The sequence below is a fragment of the Vombatus ursinus genome, unplaced genomic scaffold (assembly GCF_900497805.2).
Source record: "Vombatus ursinus unplaced genomic scaffold, bare-nosed wombat genome assembly UNPS02014778.1, whole genome shotgun sequence".
Lineage (NCBI taxonomy): Eukaryota > Metazoa > Chordata > Mammalia > Diprotodontia > Vombatidae > Vombatus > Vombatus ursinus.
The window spans coordinates 16,740,126-16,763,905 of record NW_020954556.1 but is presented as its reverse complement, the minus strand read 5'-3'; the positions used below and the strand labels follow the sequence as shown (position 1 = coordinate 16,763,905).

The 23,780-nt window shown below is 42.0% G+C and overlaps 1 pseudogene; it reads right to left on the bottom strand.

Annotated features, from left to right (window-relative positions):
* Nucleotides 1–11,127: 11,127 nt before the first annotated feature.
* Nucleotides 11,128–11,493, bottom strand: LOC114045351 (annotated as a pseudogene).
* Between the last annotated feature and the right edge of the window lie 12,287 nt (nucleotides 11,494–23,780).

The window sequence follows — 23,780 nt, the reverse complement described above, 5'->3', positions numbered from 1 at the left end:
TGTGTGTGTGTGTGTGTGTGTGTGTGTGTGTGTGTGTGTGTGTGTGTTAACCCTCTCATTTGTAGGGGAGAATGGAAGAGATTCAGCATTTAAAAATTTGGGAAACCACAAATTCCCAGAGCCTTGAGGTGGTAATTATTAGACAAAGAGCCAATATTTGCTTTTTAAACTAGGATTCAGAGATTAAAATTGTGAACTATGTAGAATAATAATTACCTTCTGCTAGGATGAGGTTTCTGACCTAGTGTCAGAATTTCTTTCTGATGAGATGATTGATTTCATTTCCATTCCATGACTGATGGAATAAGATGGGGGATGCTTTCTGTTGGTTCCAGAGGAGACAGAGGAGGTCTTCTGCTGGGCATAGGGCAAGCATTATTTATTTTATTTTAGTTTTTTTTTTCCTTTTCTAACTGAGATAGGAAAAAAAAAAAACCCTGTGTATAGGCTTTAAAGAAAGAGAACATGGCAGCCTCTGTGGTTCACTGAGGAAGGAATAGCTAAGAATTTTAGGTGGTGAAGACTATAGGGGAACAGCATCTGGAAGAGATCCCCAGAGTAGGGCCAAGCTGAGCTTCCAGCCTCTAGAAGATATGCTTGGCATGTCTAGTGTAATGGCACCACCACAAGATATGAGGCCCTGCAGTACCTGAGGCCTGAGGTGGCCATCTACTGTGCCTTGAACAGCCATATTCCCTGTTTATGAGCACATGTGTATGCACCCTGGCCATATATTAACATATGTGTTACTTGCCTACCTCTCCCTATGTATTCCTTTTGTGTATCTGCTCCTTCTATTAATTAATATTGTGTATATTTTTGTTTCAAGTTTGTGGGGGGAATTGCTTTGTTACTACTTTTTAAAAACTAATTCCTTTCATTAAATACTACTTCTTTGTATTAATTGTGTCCTTAAACCTAAATATAAACATATTGGTGGGGGCTTTGTGAACTATAGTTTCAGAGGATGCATATCATAGGATCGTTGATTGAATGCTGGTAGATTATCCTAGATCGTTTAGTCTGACCCCCATCCTCCCCATTTCATATTACAGATGAGAGTAAAGGACTTGCCCAAGGTCATACAGGCAGTAAATAACAGAGCACGGCTTTAAAATGAGGCCTTCGGATTCTAAATCCATTGCACCATACTGCCTCCTTCTCTGCATCCATAGACTACCCTTAACCCTACGGTAACTGTTGGCTGGGAGTTGGGAGTGGGGTGGGGAGGAGTCCCCGGGTGTTGTATTCACAGGAATCCCTATGGATGCTCTTCCCTTCTCCACAGACCCACACCTTAGCATAGCAGTTCACAGGGGATCATAGTTTCCTTCCTTTGTTCCTATGCTAGGAGCCAATGGGGGGCAGCAGAATATAAGTAGGGAAGACGGGGGACATAATCTGCTTCAGAGTAATTGTTAGTATTGGCACTCCCGTTTTATTCTGTCCCATTGTTATTGTCCCGTTTTATTCTGTCACCCATGCCTCCAGCTCCATTGGGCTTTAATTAGAAAGCACAGAAGAAGTTGGGAAGATTGTTTGGAATTTGGCTAGAAAATGTCTGGAAGGTGAGAGTGAGCCAACCCTGAGAGTGAGAGGAGAACCACGAACAGTGACATGAATAGAAAATAATAACAGGATACAATGGCAATCACGGGAAACAATTCTATAGAGCTTTAAGACTTGCGTGGTGCTTATCTCCCCACAACCCTGTGAGGTAGGAGGTGGGACTAGGATTATCTCGTTTTTGCTGCCATCTAAAATGGTTAAGTGTCTTAGGACAGGTCACAAAGCCAATAAGGGGCAGAGCTAAAATTCTGACTCTATTCTTTTGGTTCTAATATCAGACCATAGTCAAAACAACAATTCTCTGTGGAGACTTTCTCCCTGACTCCTAGTCTGTGTCCTCTCCCCTTCTCTTCCTTCAGGCAGCTAGATGGCATGGTGGTTAAAACGTTAGTTTTGGAATCAGGAAGAGTGGAGTTCAAATCTTGCCTCAGAAACTTACTAAGTGTGTAACCCTGTATAAGTCATCAAGCCTCTCTCAACCTCAGTCAGTCAACTAGCATTTATTAAATGCTTACTATGTGCCAGGCACTATGCTAAGCACTGGGGACACAAGGAAAGGCAAAAGACAAGGAGCTCATAGTGTGATGGGGAAGAAAACATGCAACTATGCACAAAGGAGAAATATGTACAGCATAAATTGGAGGTTGTTTCAGAGGGAAAGCACTAAGATGAAGGAGGAATGGAAAGGCTTCTTGCAGAAAGTGGGACTTTAGCTGAGACTTGAAGGATATTGGAAAGCTAAGAGGTGGAAGATGTCTTGAGTCTGAAGACAGTGTCTTGTGGGAGGAACAGCAAGGAGGCCAATAACACTGGATCAAAGAGTATGTGGAGGAATTTAAGTTGTAAAAAGACTGGAAGTGCAGAAAAGGGTCAGGCAATGAAGAGCTTTAAAAGCCAAACAGAGAATCTTATATTTGGACTTGGAGGTGATTGGGAGCCTCTGGAGTTTATTGGATGGGGAGGGATATGATTTGTGCTTTAGGAAGATCACTTTGACACTTGAGTGGAGGATAGATGAGAGTGGGGAGAGACTTAAAAGTCAAAAAGACCAACCAGAAGGCTATTGAAACAGTCCAGACATGAGGTGGTGAGGGCCTGCACCAGGTGATGGCAGAGTCAGAGGAAAGAAGATGTATGCAAGAGATGTTACTAAGGTGGAAATGACAGGACATGACTACTAATTGGATAGGAGGCACGGATGTTAAAGAGGGTTAAGAGGCAAGAACAACACAAGTTGTGAGCCTCAGAGACTGGGAGGATGGTAATAACTTGGATAGTAAGAGGGAAGGTAGGAAAAGGGAAGGGTTTGGGGGCAAAGATAATGAGTGCAGTTTTAGAAGATGTTCATGAGCTTTCCAGTTCCAGATGACTAATAGGAAGCTGAAGATAAGAATTTGGAGGTTAGGAGAGAGAATAGGACTAGACAAGTAGATCTCAAAGGCCATCTGCACAGAAATAATAATTGAATCTGTGGGACTTGATGGGATCACCAAGTGAAAAAGTATAGTTGGAGAAGAGAACTGGGTCCAGGACAGAGCCTTGGGGGATGCCTAGGATTATCAGGTATGCCATGGATGAAAATCCAGGGAAAGAGACAGAGAAAGAATGGTCCTTCCTTCTCTCCTTTCCTTCCTTCCTTTCTTTCTTTCTCTTTCCTTCCTTCATCCCTTTCTCTTTCCTTCTTTCCTTTCTCTTTTTCCTTCTTTCTCTCCTTCCTTCTTTCCCTTACTTTTCCCCTTCCTTCCTTCCCTTCTCTTACTTTCCTTCTTTCTCTCTTTCTTTTTCCTTCTTTCCTTCCTTCCTTCCTTTCTTCTTTCTTTCTTTATTTTCTTTTCTACCCATTGCTTTACCCTCTGGGGATAAGCAGAATAAGTGTAACCCACCTTTCAGGTGACAGAGCCTCAGATGCTTCTGCTTCTATTATGTTTCCCCTAAGCCTTCTCTTCTTTAAATCAAACATCGGCCATTCCTTCAACAGATCCTTCTATGGCCTGGTCTGACTGGGTGTCTAGTAGCCTTAGGTATTTTTTTCTATGACCCTTGCCTGCCTCCCTGAGATCTGGCCAGTTGTCAGCAATGGGGCCCGCTCAGAACTTACCCTACTGCCTGCCAACATATGTTGAGCCTATGGGAATACTGGAAGAGGAAGGCAGACCCATTCTTTTCTCTTCTAGCTATGATTCCAGAAGTCAAGCCAACACATAGTCTGTTTTGTGATGCTGTCAAGACTGCATCCTGCCATTGTTCCATCTGTATGGCTGACACATCTGGGAGCTGCAGGGCATAGAATTTATAAGCAAGTACTCCCACCCACCCCCTCCCTGGCAGCATCTCCCGATTCCACTGACATAGGGACTCGTTTTCTTACAAACAAGATTTGTCCCCTAATACATGGGAGCAAAACCACCACAACAAAAAGCTAGACTGGAGCATTAGGGGTTGGACATGGGCCCTTCACCTGGACCACTGCATGTGAGACTTAAACATACTTAAAAACTTGAGTTTTTCTTGCTACAAGGAAGATGAATCTTTATACACGGACTTAAAGTAGCAAGACCTGGCTTTGAATCCTACTTTTGTCATTTATTAACCGTGTCACCTCAAGCAAGTTTCTTAAACCTGATTAAGTCTCAGTTTCCTTATTTTTAAAATGAGAGTAATAATATTTCAATTATTTGGCGACCTGTCGCATGAAAGATACATTAGACCGTGGGTGGGGAAGAAGAGTAGAAGTGGTCAAGAGATAAATTTCGGCTTCTTGAAAGTGAGAACTATCAAAAAGTGGAATGGCCTATTGCAGGAGGCAGGGAATTTCCCTTCCCTGGAGGTCTTCAGGCCAGACTAGATGATCATTTCTCAGCGATAGTGCTGAATATGTCAGTCGTTGTGCTATTCCTCAAGGTTTCCCATCTCTGTGACTTTGTTTAGGTTGCCCCTGATGCCTGGAAAAATGTGCTCCCCACCTCACCTCTGCCTCTCAGAATTCTGAACTCTCTTCAAGCCCCGATCATTGTAAAAGGGTCTATACAAGACTCTTCCTGACTCCCCCAACTTCTGGTGCCTCCTCACCCCCTTTTCGGTTAGCTTGCATCTACTTCGCCTGTATTTTGCATATAACTTACTTCACTGTATAACCAGAATGTAAGCTTCTTTACCTCAGGGATGGTTTCACCTCTGTTTTATATCTTCAGTGCCTAGAATATAGTAGGCATTTAATTAAGGCTTGTAGGTTAATTGAGGGAATTTTTGTTCAGATAGGAGTTAGATTGGATGGCCTCCAAGGTCCTTTCTATTTTTGAGACTCTGTGATTCTAAGGTTATATGATTTTGTGATTCTTGATGTAGCCTACATGCCCTCATTGTGAAGGCAAAGGATATGGCTTCGAATTCTACCTGTGATACTCACTGTGTGTCTATAGGGAGGTCATGTGACCTTCTTGGGCATCAGTTTCCTCAACTGTAAAATGAGAGGGTAGGATGAGATGGGTCCTGAGGTTCCTTCTAGTTGTTGTGGGAATTTAAATTTTTCTTTTTCTTGCTTGTCTCTTGAAGTCATTCCTCTTTCATTTTTTGGTTAACTAAGAGTCTATTTTAATATTAATTTTACCTGAAAGAAGGCTGTCTCATGAGATGTAGAAATTAACTTAAGAGCCTTGAGTAGTTTTTAGATAAGAAGCCACAGGAGGAATCTCAGCTGTCCCTGACTCCATGGCGATGTGAGATATGATTTATTAGGACCCTTACTCCATTTCAATAAATATTAATTAGTTTGATATTTTACATAAATCATTTAGGGATAATTAGATAAGATAGGTTATTATAGTGGGCCTTTATAGTGGGCCTGAAATTTTAATGTAACGTTCACTACTTGCTTACCAGTTGTGAATCTCTCTTGAACAACTACAAGAATGCTGATAGAGATATCTCTATCCTGTTTTGCTCCATTTCTATGTCTAAGCCTAGCATAGGTGGGACACCTTGATTCTTTGGAAAGTCCCCCAATCTATTTTTGTACCTCTAGACCACTCTCTCTTGTCCAACGTGAGCAGGTGACCATCTTACGACCGTCTTATTACCACTCACACTTAGTTACCGGAGATGACTCCTGCTTTGCTCATGTTATGACCATGTAGTCAGCATAGATGTTCTGTGCTTCACCCAACCCATGACTCCCCTGTTGATATAACCATTGTTTGACTGATACATCATTTTTGGGTCCCCAAACAAGGTCTAGAAACCAATGGGATTTTGTGTTTTGTGTTGCCTCTCCAGAGTGTACAAGTGTCAAACCCAGTATCAAACCCTATAAAAACAATGTCCTAGAGACCAGGGGCATCTCAGATCAGAAGGAAGATCTGAGGTCCACTTCATCAGAGGGCGCCATGAAGCCTTTAATAAAGTGCTATTGGCTTGGAACCTCAGCGATTTTTCTTGCAGTTTGGACAATTTTTGACCCCACAGAGATGTGTGAATCCTCCTACTCATTTACCCTAATTGTGAACACTCCAAATATAGTTTAATCTGGGTTCTAGTTCTGCCTTTGACAATGGCTAGCTAAGTCATTTAATTTCTCTGATTCTCAGTTTCTTCAGCTATAAAATGGAGATAATTATTCCCAAAGTACAGTACCTACCTTATGTAGTTCTTGTGAGAATAAATTAGATAATGTATATATAACCTAAATCCCAAAGTCTATTGGTATGGGATTCTCTCCTCATTAGTGGAGATCAATGCTCTGCCCTTGTATGAGGGGAGGGAGGGGGAGAGAGGAGAGCTCTAGTTTCCTTAGATTCTCTTTGGACTCTGAAGTTGCTTCTGGTGTTTCTGCCTCAGCTTGAAGAAAGAAGACGGATGATGCTGGCTTTACTTCAGGATGCTGAAGGAAGTGTGAGGTTCTGAGAAGAAGCGGACACGGGAGGAACCAGTGGTCCTCCCTCACGGCCCTCTTGCCAGTTTGCTGCACTAGACAACATGGGGCAATTTCCCTTGGGATGAGATCTGTGAAACTCCTGGTTGATCTGAGTTACCTCTCTCCCGGTGTGAGAGCTTCTTCACTTTGCATTGTCTGGTATGATTTCTGCTTTACTGTTGATTTAGATAAATGGGTTTCTTGACTAGTTGCTATTTGTGTGATTATTGTGGAACTGGTATGTGGTAGGAAGAGTCATTGTTGTTGCTGTTTGTCCTTTGTTCTCCAAGAGGACCAATGCATCGGAAAGATAATGCCATGACTTGCCAGTGAATTGGATTTAAGTGAGGCAGGTCTGTGCAAAATCACCAGCCCCACTTTCTCCTCCAGAGCCTTCTGGGGCCAGTGGCAAGATATAGACCATGGTCCCCTGGTGGCGAGAGTCAAACGTTGGTTATAGAGCTTGGGTGTTTCCTTTCGCCTAATGGACAGCAATCAGAAGTTGAGCTTGAACCTGACTAGACTAACAATATTTAAGGGAGCAGATAGATGTAATTCTAGCCTGATACCCCCTCTCTCTGAGGAGAAAAGAGTGACTTTCTATCTCCTGCTTCCCCTCTTGGCAGGAATTAAAGTCTCCCTTGGGTGGGGGAAGAAGGGACTGGAGAGGTCTATTCTGCTTCCCCTTGAGCCACACAATGATATCCCCATGACATATGTGGCAAACAGTCTGGTTGCACATATAAAACACTTTTTAAAACCATGGAGTTCTATATGTCATGTTAATAATAGTAACGTGAGCTATTCTTATATGCAGAGTACATAATTTAATTTCTTGCACACTGACAAGCCTCATTAGTTTAATTTGTACAGATCTTTTAAAAAAAAACAATAGCTGAAAGCAAGAATGCCTTATTAACCCGATTTCCACACAAGCCAGAGGCAGGTGTGGGGAGGGACAACCCTGTGCTGTTTATTCACTTGGAGAGAGACTTGATTCCTGATTACCAAGTGTGACACTGTACTGGCGCAAGGGACTTAAGTCAGTTGGAGCCCAACATTTTATGGAGACATATGAGAAGGGAGCCTCCAGAGAGGTGAAGAAGAAAGACTTTGAATGGCCAATGATACGTTTGTTAGCCATGGACATGCATGGGAGGCCCTAATCTGTGATGGATGTTTCTTGACCTCCAGGGTTTGACATTCTAGAGACTGTATCTCCCCTGGTTAAGGTTCTTTCTTTTCTGATTTGATCTGAGATCTCTCTCCCCCAGCTGAAGAGCTCATTTACACTCATGTCTTCTTAGGTTTATTCTAATCTTCTCCAATTTCTGTTCGTTGTTTTGTTTGGATAAACAGGCACCTTTTTCTTGGTGTGATTGTCTTTCGTGTTACTAGAATTTGACAGGGGAGAAGGTAAGCTAGTGAGGTAAACGAAGTGTTACTCTCAATCTGAAGAACAAACAGGGAATCAGCTTTCCTTCTGAACTCCAAGTCATGCTCCTAGACCAGAGACATATGAGGGGTGACAGATAGATACGATTCTAGCCTGACTCTGCTCTTGGAGACCAGAGGAGAGGTTGTCCTGCCTTGGCTATTCTAGACATCACTTGCCCCTCCCCCACAGCTATTTCGTTGTAGGTGCAGGCCTGGTCCTTCTCCTCTGGGAAGAAGGAGTTGTATTGTTGTTTTTCAGTCATTTTTCAGTCATCTCTGACTCTTTGTGGTCCCATTTGAGGCTTTCTTGGTAAAGATACTAGGGTGGTTTGCCATTTCCTTCTCTAGGAAAGGGGGCAGCAAAATCTTAAACCAACTTTATCTATGGCACCAGAGAACTGTGTCTAAATATTTAGATAGCCACCTACACAGATAATCTTACGTCTTTTTAAATAAGACGTACAAAAATGAGAGAAAAGCAAATCATAGAGCTAGACCTATGGTTTCATTTTTACAAATGGGGTAAACAGTCCCTAGGAAGGGAGGTGATTTGCCCAAGATCACCCAACTAGACAGTGGTAGAGCCAAAACTTGAGCCCAAATCTTTTGGTCTCGGGGCCAGACCTCATTTTTCATGATATATATTCTCTAGACATGGAAATCTCTTGTCATGTTGTCAGAGATCAAACGGTAGAATGCCTGGCTTTGGCTGTGTCAGCTTTTCAGGGCATCTTTATCTGTGTTCTTAAAAATCATCATGGCATTCAAAGCAGAGACAAAAAACAACAACATAAAAAGTGATAATTTTTAAGTCAAATGGAATAGGAAGCGTGGTGTAGTGGAATGAGATTGTAACTTGGCAGAAATTTGCCCCATCACCCCATGCTTCCTGTTCCATCTGACATAAATTATCACTTATCTCAGTAATAATGTAAGGTGAGAAGACTTGAGCTTGAGTCATTTTATTGGTTTGTGACCTTGGACGAATCACTTAACTTCTCCATGCCTCAGTTTCCTCATTTATAAAATGGGAATACTACTATCTGTACTACCTTCAGTCTTGTGAGGTCCAAATAAGACAAGATATATGAAAGCTCTTGGTAATATGTCAGGTACTACACAGAGGGAAAGTATTAATGCTAAAAGATAATATGGCCTGGAATTAGTCTTAGTGACCAAACAACACTTAATATCATAAGTATGTTCCGAGGGAACTATGTTTATTATTAGACGAAGGGTATACCTCTGGGACCTAAGGAGCTGGAGTGAATTAACCACTCTGATCAAATTCTTTCAACAAATAAGGTTGTTTTTTGAAAGCTCACTTTACGAATTGAATTAAAGGTGAGTTGCATGCACCAGGTAGCCTGTTCCAATAATGCCGGTCAGGATTGGCCTAAATTGTGGGCCTGCCCAGGCCAAGGTCTGAAAGTAGCTGAGCAGGAGGGCTCCCTCTTTGTCTGGTGCATGATGGGGTTGGAAGAGACTTTCGAGGTCATCTAGTCTAACCTGGGCCTAAGAAAGAATATGCCCTTTCTCTCAATGGTTTCATTACTTTTGCTTCTGAAGGCTCTTCAGGTTAGTAAGTGCTGGGATATTTGCCACTTCACTTATATTTTCCCATTGGAGTAACTGGGGAAAAACCGTATCTACCCCAAGGATCTGTGGGGACGTCAGCCGGACCAATAATGAGAGTAGAAAGGGAAGAGGATTAAAGGAGGAAGGATGTCAACAATAAAAGAGTCCTGAAAGGTGCTCAGAGACAGGCGGTGGAGGAGGTGAGAAGGTTTGCTTGTTTTTTTGCTTTTTGTTTTTCCCAATTATCCTGTACCAAGGAGATCAAATTGAAAGTCTAGCAGACTTTATAGAGTCTCCCCAGAGAAACTGGAGTGTGTGTTAGAGGCAAGAAAGTCAGTAGAAAATTGGGGGAAGGAGGGTGAGGGGGGAGAAAGGAGAGAGAGAGAAGGAAAGAGAAAACGGGATGGGGTGGGGAGAGAGACAGAGGCAGAGGCAGACAGACAGACAGACAGGCAGAGAGCCAGAGACCAGAAACAGAGACAGTGACAGAGACAGAGCTCGTGGTCTAAACAGAACTTGTGGGGAAGGGTTTTTAGTCTTGATACGTGAGCGTAAACATCAAACATCATTGGGACCAAGGTTTGCTCAGTCAAGGATTTGCTTTATTTCCCTCTTTCTAATAGCCTTTATCCTATAGTACTGTGAATTGCACACCTATAACTGGGGAGTCAGTCTCAGTATATTGTGTTTTGCCACACATTTATTATTCTGAGTTTCCTAAATAGGAGCTATGAGTCAAGGGATCGAGATGATCCCTTCATGTGTATTTGGGTCATTCATGACATGAGAGAGTCTCTGACCCAGGGATTATAGGATCCTAGATTTAGAACTGGTACCTTGGAAGCCATGAAGCCCTTCCTTTGCCATTTTATGGAGGAGCTGCTGGAGCCTAGAAGTGAAGGGAGCTGCCAATGATGACCCAGATAATAAGTAAAAGAATCAAGATTTGACCCTGGTTCCTCTGGCTCCAAATCCAGTATTTTCCCCATTGTCCCCTGTTGCCTCATTAAGTTACAAAAGTTTCCAGGAGTGCCTTGTTAAGATAGAGACACCCAAACTCTTACATGACCTCTCCAGAGCAAGGTTTCCATTTTTTTTGTACTGAATAACCCTCTTTACATGGGAGAAAACTGCTGAATGTTTTGTTTTGTCTTTAGTTGAGTGCACTGAGCTTGTCTTCATTTCAGTCTTCAAGGTTTGCATAGGACAGGTTTTCCTGTAATTCTTCTTTTTTTTTTTTTCATAAACTGGCATTTGTTATTTAAGTTCAAGAACAGGTTACGAAGGGTGTGGTGGGGAGCCCTAGGGGAGGGGGAGGAGAGAGGAGACAGGGAGACAAGAGCCTCTCATCTGTGTCTGCTCTAAACGATATTGATCCTGATTTCTGAGCCTTGGTCCAGGGCACACAGTGAAGCACATGATAAGATGAGGTTCCAGGGGGTACAGGTTTAGGAAAACATCAAGGGGTGGCCAGAGTTACGAATCCAACCAAAGAGGGGGCCTGGGATTCTCCATGGATCAGCAGCACCACTTCCTTTTATAGGATTAAAGCATAGGAGTGGGATAAGTTCCATCCCGTGCCTTTCAGCTCATATGAAACATTCTTGTAGTCAGTCTTTGTGCTAAAGAATTCTTCATCCCCTTTCTAACTTCTTGTATTTTGCTTCTAGTTTCTTTGAACGCACATCCAACTTGTAAGCTGCCCGCTCAAGAGCTGCTACTTGCTCATCAGTTAAAATGATCTGATCCAGATAAGGCTGAAGTGCTGCAGATTTCTGTTTTAAGTCCTTTAGGTTTCTACTTATGTTTACTGCAATATCTTTCATTTCTAGATACCTCAAGCTAGTCAGTTTGTTCATAGTTTTCAGACATCTATAGTCTTCACTGGTGGCTGTCAGCTGGCCTATCAGGTACATGACCCGTTTTGGAGAACGTGTTCTGGGACAGCCCCTGATGTCCGCCTCAGCAGGCTCCATGGCCTGCTTGACTGTCTCCACCATGGCATTGTCTAGGCAGGGGAAAGGAAGAAGGAGAAAGGATAGAGAGAAGGATGGGAATGGGAGAGTAGAGGGAGAGGGGAGGAAAGGGAAAAGAGAGAAAAGGAGGGAGAAGAGAAGGGAGGGGAGGAGAAGAGGAAAGGAGAGAGAGAAAAAGGGAAGGGAGAAAAGTCTGAGAAGGAGTTAAGGGAAGGGGCGAGGAGGGGATGGCAAGTGGCTGTTAGGGCTCCTCCCCTCCTGCCTTTCCTGTACCTCCTGAGGCAACACCTACAATTGGACTATTTTCTTAAAGAAAAGGAAGTCTGGAAAGACTGACCATCTGGGGAGGAGAAGTTTTCATCTGCTATAATATGGTGCTCTTTGAAACATTAATTTTATATCTTCCAGCTCTTGGTCTTTAAATGAAGGACACTTTAATTGACCAGTGTATGTATTAGCCAAAAGACAAAAAGGAGAAGCCTTAGTCCGTAGTTTGGGCCTTACCCTTAAGGAAGGCAGGCACAGGTGGTCATACAGTTGTAAGTAGGCAGCATAGTACAATGTAAAGAATACTACACTTAGAGTAAAAAAGAAAAGCTGAGCTTAATTCTGACTCCTTCATTCACTGTGGAAGGAAATTTTGGCCATCTGTATTACTCACACTTGGGATGAGACTTGTGGATATGGTTTTGCTAAGACCTATTGTATCTAAAAAACTGTAATATGTGAAAGATGGCATGTCAGTAAGCTAGCCTTGTATATTTAGAAGATGCACTTACTTAAAGAATTTAGGAGGTGGGAAGCATGATTGAGAATATTTAGAAGAAGATAAGTGGAGATAGAATAATCATTTTCAGATTATACTATAGATCACCTGGTCAGACAGAGCAAATAGATGATGACTTTGGAAAATATTGAAAGCTGGTAAAGAAGCCTGATAGGACTCCAGTTATCCATACATGTGCTAGAATTCTTTTTCTTTCAAAAGGAGGGCAGCTAATAGTTATTTGACTTGTTTTAATGATGATATCCTTCAAAGGATGATATCCTTCAAAAAAGTATAGGAATAAAAGAAAAATTATTCTGGATCTGATTCTTAGCAATAAGGAAATGACTCATAGGGGCAGAATGGAGAAGAATGTGGAAGACAAGTGACTGCTTCATGTTTAGAATTTGTGATAGAGAAGAGAGGAAAGGCAGACATAGTCTGACATGCACCCTAGATTTTGGGAGGGTTCATAGAAAGAATATACTGTATCCTATATGCTAAAATTCTATAGGTTAAGTCAACCCAGGATGCATGGGAAGAACTCAAGAATAAAGTTCTTAAGACTCAAAGAGAAATAATTCTGAAGACAAAAAGGGGAGCTACCTAAGCAAACTAACTCAATGGCATCGTTGATTCATTAGCCAGATTAGATGTTTAAAAGATACGTATAGAGATGGAAACAAGGTCAAGCGATATAGGATGAAGACATAAATGTGGCATGGTCTTGTAAGAATGGTGCCAGGAGAGATAGAACTCAAAAGAGCTAAAGAAAATTAAGGATGAAAACATTTTAAAAAATCTATACTGGAGAAAAGAGGAGGATCAAAAGAAGTGCATAGACTGCCACTCAGGAGAAATGGAGTGGCTATAACTCATGATAGAAGTAAGATGTAACTGCTCAACTCTTGTTCTGTTTATTATCTCTGTCAAAGAGAAAGACCTCTGGGCTGGAAAGGTTAGAGTCAAAATGACTGGGGGCGTTGGGACTCCAGATCAGTAAGGAGATGTCCAGAAAGCACTCAACTGCCCTTGATGAGTTGAAGCAATCTGGCCCAGATGAACTACACCCTTGGACACTGGCACAAGTGATTGCTGAGTCACTGTGAGCATTCTGTGAAATACTATGGAGAGCAAGAGAACTGCTACAGCATGGGGGAAAGGACAAATGTTTTGATTTTCCAAAAAAGGGAAAAGAATGGAATTTGTGAACTGTAAGCTGATGAGCTTGACCTTAATTCCTAGCCAAATTTTAGACTACTGTTCAAAAAAAACATGATTGGTGAACATCTAGCAAAGGAAGCAGTAATCACAAAAACCAGCAAGGCTTCATAAGTAAAGGTCATTCCAGACCACATTAATTTTTTTTTATTGGATAGGTTACAAAAATGGCAGATCAGGGTAGTAATGTAAGTATAGTTTACTTACATTTTGCTTTCATTCTGTTCTGGGGCGGGGTGGGGGGGCGGGCGGAGAAGGAGACCTGTGGATTAGTAGACCATAGTACAGTTAGATGCATTTGGAACACCAGACTCAAAAAGTAGTTATTGATAGTTCATTGTCTACTTGGAGAGAGATCTGCAGTGGAGTATTCCATGCAAGAATCTGTACTTGGTCCTGTTCTATTTAATACTTTAAAAGATTAATAGTATTATAGCCCTTTATACTTGTCAGGGGGTAAATATTGAGCTATTTACTGTACCTGTATAGCTAAAGTCTGGAGACTGATTTGGGAGGGTTTTGGGATGTTAGAAATGCCACTCCCTGCTTTAATGACAAGTTGGTATTATTTTTTTTTTTTTGGTTCTTGCCATTTGCTAACCTCGCATTTCTTGATTTATGAAGCCTTATGTGAGCTATAGCTGTAAAGATGATGATCATTTGTGTGTTGGCTAAAATGATTGAAGGGGAAAGGGACAAATGTTGGAGGGGATGTGGGAAAAATTGGGATGCCAGTTCACTCTTGGTGGAACCATGAACTGATCCAACCATTCTGGAGAGCAATCTGGAATTATGCCTGAAGAGTTATTAAACTGCCTATATCCTTTGACCCATAAATACCACTACTAAGTCTATTTCCCAAGATGATTAGGAAAAAAGGAAAAGAAACTATATGTTCTAAAATATTTATAGCGGTTCTCTTTGGGGTGACAAAGAACTGGGAATTGCAGGGATGTCTGTCAATTGGAGAATGGCTGAACAACACTCTTGAACTCAGAGAAAACTTACCAATAAGAACATTTCCCGAACTTCAGCCAAAGCCCTAAGAGCAGATCCAACACAGCTCCAAAGACAGATAAAAGGTAAGCCAGACCCTCTGTATCACCCCTTCCCTCAGTTTTCTTCCTCTTTTGCCCCTCAAATAGTTATAATGCTCAAAAATACCAAAGCACAAATTTAGGAGTACAGAAAAAGGAATACATGGCTTCCCTCCAATCATGACCCCAAAAATTCATGGGAAATGAGAAAATTAATGGGATATCACCAGCCCATGTCAGAGATGGGACCCCTTTCTGTGTATGAGGTGAAAGTTGAAAAGTCATTTTTGTGCTGTTGTCTCCCCAAAACCAAGTTGAGAACCTTGTACAAAGGTACAAGGTAGCAGCAATAGTTGGGATGAGAACTGATCTGTAGACCTGTAGCAAGATAAAGATTTCTAAGAAACACTTGGAAGAACCATAGTGCCTATTTTTTCTGGTTCCTGGGACCTCAGCTGACTATAAAAATATCCTTCAATAAATCTCATTAAGATACACAAATATTCTGTTCAAGTGATCTTTCTTTTCTTTGTTTTGACTTCTTTCAAAAAAAAATCACTTATTTAGAGAGCTGCTATTTAGTTTGCTGCTAAATGGTAGGAAAATGGACCAGAAAGTTTGACTACATTTTTGGAACACCTAAACCTCTGTGAACTCTTAAACTAAGTCAAGTAACTTGAGAAAAGGAAAAGACAGAAGATATTTCAAATTTTCTAAGGACACAAAGTTGGGGAGGGATAACTAACACCCTTGATGACTGTAGGGATTCAGAAAGATATTGATAGGGTAGAACACTGGATCAAATCTAATAATATGAAATCTAGTGTGGATGAATTTGAAGATACACTTTGTTTCAATAAAATAGCTTTGCAAATACAAGATGACAGAACATTTTTTAGGAGTTTGAAGAGGTAGAGGTTTTAATGGACTGAACATTTAATATGAGTCAGTAGTAATGCAATATTAACCTGCTTTGAGAGGCACAATGTTCAGGACTGGGTATAATACTACTAGACTTTGCCCTTGTTATACTACCTCTGATGTATTGTTTTAAATTTTGGATACCACATATCCAGGAGGTAACCATCAAGATAGTGGAGGGCCTCAAATTTCTTCCTTATAAGTATCTTAAATTATAGGATTTATGATAAACTCACATATATGCATTCTTTTAAGATTTTAAAAATATCCTTCTAACATGGAGTGAATGAAAGTAGACAATGCAGATATTATCTGCATTTTATAGTTCAGAAGACTGTGGTGCAGATAGTTAAAGTGACTTATCCAACATCACATCTAGTTAAACATCAGGGCTGATGTGCAAATCCAGATCTTTTGAGTCCAAAGCCAGTGCTATTTCTACAACACCATTCAGGAGTGAGACTATGACCTTCCAGAAGGCTAGGGCATTCATGAGCTACAGTGATAGTTCCCTGGTAGGTAATCCCTCTCACCCTCCACCCTCATCATTCCCAATACAGGACAACCACTTACTTACTAAGGGATCAAGCCTGCTCTGAGACCACAGAAACTATAGATCAGGGGCTCCCAGGAGACAGTCATCAGATGGAAATTAATCTGGTGAACCCCCATAGCTAAGACAGAGAGGAGGCTCTGGACTCAACGGCGGGGACCCCATTCTCAACCATATTATGTACATATATATATACATATATATATGTGTGTGTGTGTGTGTGTATGTATATATGTGTGTGTATATATGTATACACACATATATACACATATATATGCATATATATATATGATATAAAATCTTCCTGTCCAATGAAAGCATTGATTGATGTCAGAGAGATCCTTCTGCTCATGTCTCCTACTTTAGGAATGTGGAATATTGGAGCTGGAAGGCACCTTAGAAATTCTCCAGTTCAATTGCCTCAGTTTACAGGCCCAGAGAAAGGAAACAACTTACCCGAGGTTATGCTGCTGCTAAGTGAAGGAACCTGGACTGGAATTCAAGTCTCTTGACTGCAAGCCCAGTGCCATTTTTACTGCACCACAGTATTCTCTTCTTCAATGTTATGCGAGTCTAAACAATGCTTTCCCTTTAGGCCTTTGATGCTAAGTTAAACAGTGAGTTGGAAATTCTAGACCATTGACCAGTATGTGAACTTGCACTGACTAATGGGATGGAGCTAAGAGAAATAGCCTAGGCAGGTATTTCCCTGCAAATAGATGCTCTGAATTGACAATTTAGGGGGGGAAAAGAAGCCATGCTAACCCAGATGGGACAGGGTTTAGTGGGGCTTCATAGCTCTGGAATTTGTTTACAAATTTGGGGGAGTTCTAGCTTTGATTTCTGACTTTGTCAGTTCTTGTAAGAAGACAGAGGAAATTCTAGTGCTTCTTGTTAATAAGGGTGAAAGGAAGCCATTCGATCTTCCCATGCACAAAGCACTAGCCCCATGAAGTAGCTACAGGCTACCTTGTCTACCACTTACCCAAGTTACTGACTTAACTCTTATCAGAGCCTTTCTCCCCTTTTTAGGGGGTAGCATCATGGAGAGATTGAAATGCCAGATTTAGAATCCAAAGATAAATCCCAGCTTTATGTGATATTACCCTTTCCCCTCCCACATTCTCTGGACCTTAGTTTCCTGACGTGTAAAATGGGGATAGGAAAACATTGTTTTTCTTAAAGGTTTCTTATGAGGAAAATAAACTATCTGAATATGAACTGCTAAATCTCTGGCTGGTACCGTGGATAGGGCACTTGAACCTGGAGTTAGAAAGACTGGAAAACAAATCTGACCATAAAACTTTATTAGTTATATGACCTTGGGAAAGTCACTTAACCACTATTTGCCTCAGTTTTCTCAAACTGTAAAATGGGGATAATAATAGTACCAACCTCCCAGGGTTGTTGTGAGATTAAAATGAAATATTAATTGTAAAGCACTTAGCACTATGTCTGGAACATTGTAGGCACTTAATAAAGCCTAGTTCCTCTGTCATTAAGCAGGCATTTAGCCCAGGTGTCATTCTAGGAGAGCCTAGGTCCCAATTAGCACTGATTCCTAAAATATGCAGTACTACCCTGAGTTCTTACTCCTTTCCAAGGAATTCAGATTTTTAGAGGGGCCTCTTGCAGCTTCCTCCGATGCCTCATAGTAGCATGAAAGTGAATTTGAGTTTGTGAAGGTGGACAAGCTTTGGCAGGTCCTACTGAGCTGGAACGGCTTCCCCAGGCCTACTGACAGATTGTGCTTACCCTCTCTGTGGACTAGCTTAGATAAATGTAGGAAGCCTTGTCAGCTGGACAGAACCGGCCTCTAACCTGTGGATGGTCAGACAGGAAAGTCAGGAATCAAATAGAAGCTTAATTTCAAGGTGAGGGAAACAGCCTGCAAGCAAGGAGGGATCTAGACATGTGCTGGGCCCCCTTCCCTAATGGGAGGACCCGCTGTAATGTGGTTGAACCTTGACTTATATATTTGTGACTAGACAAAGAGTCAAACAGTGTACTGTAGCAACGGTGGTGAGGCACAACAGTAACAGTGAGGCAGGTTGTCTGGTGACAAAAAGTCCATTCATTACAGAGCTTCATGACTGGTTCTGTTGGTGCTTGCCCAAACTCAGAGACCTTTAGTTCCAGAAGGTGAGTGCAAGGGATTATTGCTGTGCCAAATTCAGGGCACACTTACTTGCTAGGCCTTAGCTCTGGAAAACAGGGTGTCTCCTAACAATATCTCGACAGGCTCAACCCCAGAGTACTAGCCATGAAGGGATGAATTTTGATTGGTCACTGGAGTTCAGGAAGCCCTGTGTAGAAGGGTGGTAATTTGCTTTAGTGAAGGCCACACCTCCTTGATGGTGAAGATCCTGGATCATTGAAGTGTTGACATAAATATACCTACCGAAGATGAGAAAAACACCTTCAAGAGATGAAGGAATGAATCCTAAATGGTGGAATGTCAGACGTGTGGTATACAGTGGAAGGAGTATCATGTAGGTGTGTTGGGGAAGGAGAATGCAGACTAGCACGTTTCAAATCCACACCTGGAATCACAAACCATGCACTACACATAGTAGGCACTTAGTGCATTTTGTTGAAATGACAAACTAAAAACAGAACACAACAAAACACGGTGTCATTTCCAGTGTCCTTAAAAGAATAACCTTGATCTTAGAGAAGACCAGGATAATTTGCCCTTTTTATACTTTCCTTGTAAATCAGGGAAAATGCTAATCAGGGGCCTGCTTTGTGCTTACTGTCCCTATCCTGGACACTGGGACTTAGAAAATATGTGTGTGTATACACATATAGAGGTATAGAGGAACATAAGAGAAAGACAGAGAGAGGAAAGGAAGAGGAAAATACAGAGAGAAAGAAAGGAGAGTGGGAAAGAGAGAAAGAAAAGAGGAAAGTGGACAGAGCAAAAGAGGAGAGGGGGAAAGAGATGGGGAGACAGAAAGAGGAGAGGAAAGGGGAAAAGACAAAGTGAAAGAGGAGAGGGGGAGAGAGATGGAGAGAGAGACATGGAGGGAGAGAGGAGAGAAAAGAGGGAAAGACAGAGAGAAAAAGGAGAGAGGGAAATAGAGATAGAGAGAGAGGCATGGGGGTCAGGACTAGCTAGGGGCCGTGATGTTTTCTGCTCTTCTAGTGGTAGCTTTAATCCCACTCCCTCAGCTTTGTGGGGGGGTGGGGGAGACACAAACTACTGTAGAGAGACCTTTTCCTTTCCCTTCAACCTCTTGTTCTTTCTCCCTTTCCCCTCCTCTCTTTCATAGCAGACAAGGCAAATCTCATACCTGGACAAGTATAGTCAGATTAAAAGGGGCATCAAGGGATGCCCCTTTTATAAGTGCTCATGAGACTTAGAACTGGAAGGTCCCTCAAAGTCCATCTAGTCCAACATTATCATTTTACAGTGAGCAAACATCCAGAGCAGGAACATGGCTTGTCCAGAGTTACCAGGAAGTCTACAGCAGAATCATGATTCAAACCCAGATTTTCTGGCTTCAAAGTCTGTATTTTCAAAGGGATCAACTAGTAAGCAAGTTAGGCCTGGGAACAAGTCTGATAATGGACCTGGTGGCTTGAGGGTTGCTGTGAAAGCTGTTTTTTGCTCCCTCCCCCACCCTTATATGGTAGGGATTGTAGCAACATTCTAAAGCCTGATTACTAGTTATTTGGGAACTCAGAAAGCCTGGAGAAGAAAGGAGAAAGTAAGGAGAAAAAGGTGATAAAGAACAATGATATTTCCAGCTGATAATGATCGCATTTATGCTTTAAGTGCAAAAGAAGGGGATAAACAATTATATAGTGCCTACTATATTCCAGCCACTGTGCTAAGTGCTTTACAAATATCTTATTTGATCCTCACAATAATCCTTGGAGGTTTTAAAACCCCATTTTACAAATGAGGACACTGAGATAGAGGTTAAATGACTTGCCCAGGGTCACACTGCCAGAAAGAGTCTGAGGCATGATTTGAACTCAGATCTTCCTGACTCCAGGCCCAGCACTCTATCCACTGTGCCACCTAACTCCTTTTAAGGTTTGTAAAGTGTTTTGCATATGTTTGCATATCTTATTTGATCTGTACAACCGTCCTTTGGGGTTGAGGTCATTATCATCATTTTATAGAAGAAAGGAAGGTTGAGAGAGTTTAACGGACCATCCCAGGGCCACCAGAGGTAGTAAGGGTCTGAGGCAATTCTTCTAACCCCCAAGATCAGCTCCTTTTCCTGCTACACAGTATAATGAGAAGTGAAGGAGGGGCATTAGGTTTGTTGGTGGTGGGTTGACCAATTTTCCTTTTCCCCAACCTCCTTCTTTCTCCATCTGAATTCCTGAAAGATTGGGGAAGCTTTTGGCCATAAGTTCAGTCCTAGAGATGACAGAGTGGTGACAGACAGGTGAGGACAACCTCTGTTTGAAAAATATGAGCTCTCTTTCCAGGTTAAGTGCAATCTTTTGAAAGTCCTCTGCAGCCTGGATTCTGGGAAAGTTTCTTAGGATGTATTTCATTTATGCCAACCTTTCCTCTTTGGGTAATGACTTATGGAGTCTGAATTATCTCCAATGGAAGCTGATCTCATAAACATTCACCCACCCAATTGAGAAAGAATATTTGGTGTTCCTGGTATCTTCTAGCCCTCCAGAGCCTGCAGATGGGCTTGCTACTCCAGCACTTGAACACACTCCACACTCATGAAATATCCATTTATTTATGAAAATATGTTTAGCTTTAACAGGAAACAGAATTAACACTGTTCACTTTTTTTACACAAACATTGCTATGCTGCAGGGGTAAGGAAGTTCTCCAACAATATTTATAGAAATTGACAAGACCAGAAAAGAGAGAGAGCACACCACAAAAGCCAATTGGACATCACACTGGGGGTATATTTAAAGGGATCACATACACTTCAATTCTTTGAGATTTGTGATTTCAACTAATCTAGTAGTCCCCTTACCGATACAGATTATAACTCCCTAAGCTTTAGTACGTGGTCTTTGTGAGCTGCTGTGACTGAAAAAAAATCACCTCGGTACAATGTCTATTAGTGTACCAGGCTAATTTTCAAATGACAGGCACAGAATCCATTCTGGGTTCCTTCCCGAAGGTTTTCCCCTTGGTGGCACATAGCAGAGCTTGTGTTCCATGGGCACTGCCTTCCAGAACTCAGGATTAGCTCTGAGCTGCAATGAAGCATCTGAGAATGACTGAGCTAATCATTTGGCTCCAGTTAAATCTTGAATGTTCAGCAGCTGTGGCTGGAAGCGATCCTAATCATTCTTGCTCACAGCCTCAGACTATGAAACAGGAGGCTTCTTTGTCCTAGTCAATACAATTCAAAGCAAATTTGCTTTTCCAGACCAATCTTTGATGGGCCGGCACAGGGTCCTTCTCCACTGAGGATCTGGTTTGACTTTGGAAAAAGAAATCCTTGTATCCAACACATATTAAGAGATTAAAGCTTGCAAAGGTTCTCACAAAAACCAGCTGAGCTGGAGGTTTCAAACATCAATTGTTACAGCTGAAAAGGACCTTAAAGATCATCCAGTCAAACATTCTCATTTTATAGATGAGGAAGCTGAGTTCTGGAGAGGGGGTGGATTTCACAAGGTCACACCAGCAAAGCTGGGCATCAAACCCAGATCTCCTAATTGCTTGTTCAGGACTCTTTCAATTATACTTTCTTGCTTTCATCCTTTGGATGGCCAAGGCTCCAGCTCCTATAGACTGCTGCTGGAGCTCAGAAGTTGCTTTGCCAAATTCTGACACATGAGAGGAATCAAATGTTTTCAAGTTCTACCATCACGACACAAGGCAGGATGCTGAGCTAACCCGGTCTTATTTATGTTTGGCGTCTTGGCTGAAATCAGCTTTAAAAAGACCATCTGCACACTAGGAACTAATCACTTTATCAAAGACTGAGGCAGTGGTATTAAACTATCTCCTGACAGTAGGGAGACCATCAACCCTTGTACTGGAGGCCTCAGGGGTAGTAGGTATAACTTATAGGTGACCTCCCTCTCATTATTAGCATGCCCAGTTTAGGAGCCATTATACTTTCCAGGGGCCTATACAAATCACCTCAGCTCTGGAAATATGCCCAGTACTTGAACTCACAGTGAAGAAAATACTCTGAGGGGTAAACACATCCTGGGGTTGGCTAAGTTCAAGTGAGGTCTCTTTAGCAAGGGGATTCTTTTTTTTTTTTTTTTTTTGGTTTTGTTAGGCAATGGGGTTAAGTGACCTGCCCAGGGTCACACAGCTAGTAAGTGTTATGTGTCTGAGGTCGGATTTGAACTCAGGTCCTCCTGACTCCAGAGCCGGTGCTCTATCCACTGTGCCACCTAGCTGCTTCTTAGCAAAGGGATTCTTAACCTGTTTTTTAGTCTTTGACAGTGATGAAGTATATGGACCACTTCTCAGAATAATGTTTCCAAATGTGTACAATATAACAGTTTGTAAAGGAAACCAATGGTTATAGGAAATAAAGATGTAATTTTCCCCCCTGATATCAGGTTCATGGACCCCCTGAAATATATCCATGGATACCAAGGAGTCATCAGAAGTCAGGTTAAGAACCCTACCTTATTTAAACCTATTTTACAGCAGGTCTCTTGCCTGAAGAGAAGCCCTGATCTGTTTAGAGCAAATCCCTGGGAAAGGCAATTGCATCCCTGGAATTTGTGAGGGTCTTGGGCCCCAAACAAGCTTTGCAGAGAAGCTACAACCACTTAAGGTCGTCTAGAAATTATCAACTTCCTTTTTCTCTTCAGGAGTACTTCAATAAAGCCTATCTTAGCAAATCTGACATGACTGTGCTTTGCTTGTGTTGAACCACAGGAATCCTCTGAACCCAGGACCAAGACATTAGGGGAACCCAGTTAAGCCATAGAAGTGAGAAGAGTTAAAGTGTATCATGAGTAAGTGCTCTGCCATCCAGGTATTTTTGCCAGGATGGTGGAATACTGCCTTCATCATTCTGACAAATGCAAGAGGAGGCATTTTGCTGAAACATTTAAAGAGAAGCAAGGGCTGTAACCACTGCCAGGGGATGTAAGCCTGGCCACAACTGTATCTCCTTTGGACAGAAATTAGTTTACAGAAAAGTGAGAAACTGACCTACATAAACCTTTGGCTTGTGGAGAAGGACGCAGTTGCATTGTGTGGGTAGGCTGGGGATTTTTCCTTTACCAGGGTATTCTGTGTTCTCTGCTGATGCGTGACCCCACTATAGTTACATGGGGAGGGTGTGTATCCCTTACAAAGTGCCCCATGTGCTACAGCTATGCTTGCTCCTCACCTCAGAGGAGGTGGACGGTTTACTGGGAGAGTAAGTCTGGGCTGACACTTTAGGCTTCCTATCTGTGAGAGTTATTGAGCTAAGACTGTGCCCTTCCCCTAGGGATATGTTTAGGAGACCCAGGTTTTGTACTCCAGTGGTGGGAGTCACTTCAACTGTAACATCAGGTGCAAAGCAGTGGTTTTCTGTGGCCAGGGGTGTGATAGGGGAAGGAATAGACAGACTCAAAGGAGGAGGGATGGTGGGTTCAGGTTAGCACGGGCCCAATGTATACATGTGTACGCATATACACACATGCATGTTATATGTACAACCTATGTGCATATGTATAATGTGTATATGTATATTTTTTGTTGGGCAGTGATTTCAGTTGTGTCCAACTCTTCATGACCCCATTTGGGGTTTTCTTGGCAAAGATACTGGAGTGGTTTGCCATTTCCTTCTCGGGCTCATTTTACAGATGAGAAAATAGGGTTAAATGACTTGCCCAGGGACACACAGCT